Source organism: Pleurodeles waltl, chromosome 2_1, assembly GCF_031143425.1.
Source record: "Pleurodeles waltl isolate 20211129_DDA chromosome 2_1, aPleWal1.hap1.20221129, whole genome shotgun sequence".
NCBI lineage: Eukaryota > Metazoa > Chordata > Amphibia > Caudata > Salamandridae > Pleurodeles > Pleurodeles waltl.
Genome location: NC_090438.1, coordinates 56,998,967 through 56,999,823, shown reverse-complemented (window position 1 = coordinate 56,999,823; position 857 = coordinate 56,998,967). Strand labels below are relative to the sequence as shown.

General features: G+C 69.0%; 1 non-coding gene across 1 annotated transcript; it reads right to left on the bottom strand.

The window, feature by feature from the left end:
• Window positions 1–281: 281 nt before the first annotated feature.
• On the bottom strand, window positions 282–435 carry LOC138270262 (5.8S ribosomal RNA). The gene has a single exon (XR_011200244.1). It is a non-coding gene; the product is annotated as a 5.8S ribosomal RNA (ribosomal RNA).
• Window positions 436–857: the final 422 nt, after the last annotated feature.

Here is an 857-nt window from a genome sequence, read left to right as displayed (position 1 = left end):
CGTGGCACGCCACAGACAGCCACGCGTGGCACGCAGCCAGGCATCCCGTGACGAGCCCAGGGCGGACCGGCGCACCCGCCCTCCCGCCGAGGTGGGGTGGTGAGGCTGGGCGTGCCGGCCGACATACCTCCGCAGCGGGACCCGGGGATAGGGGATTGGGATCCTGCTGCGGGCGATCGGGGTGGTCTGACCTTGGAGTTGTGGGGACGAAGGGAGCAGAGCTACCCTCCGACGGCCCCAGCCGCGCCCCGGGAAAAGCCCTGGGGCGATTGACGATCAACTGATCCTCAGAAAGGCGCAGCCCCGGGAGGAACCTGGGTCCGCAAGGTGCGTTCGAAGTGTCGATGATCAATGTGTCCTGCAATTCACATTAATTCTCACAGCTAGCTGCGTTCTTCATCGACGCGCGAGCCGAGTGATCCATCGCCAAAAGTCACAGGCAACTTTTCTCAACGTTCCCCCACCTGCGGGGGCAGGAGAGGCGGGAGGAATGCGGCACCGCCCGTCCGAGGACCGCGCGGCGTGACGGCCCGGCACCCCGTCAGGCTTCCCCTCTTGAGAGTCAGCCTCCACGATTCCAAGAACGTTTCCAGGCCCTCGGCCCAGGAGCCTCCCAGCGGGCGAGGGGTGTTCCCGGAGCGGCTGGGGGCCCAGGCAGCCCCACCGCCGCCGGTCCCTCCGGGAGGACCGGGAGGGACTGCACGAGTCTTCAAACCCTCAGCCCGGCTGCACGGGACCGGAACGGGCCAGGGTACCTGGCAACGAGGGAGGGTCTCGCCCCACCTGCACGCCGGCCATCCGCCACCGGGTCTCGACCCCTGCGCGTCGAGAGTCGCCGGGCTCAAGGCGGGCGGCCC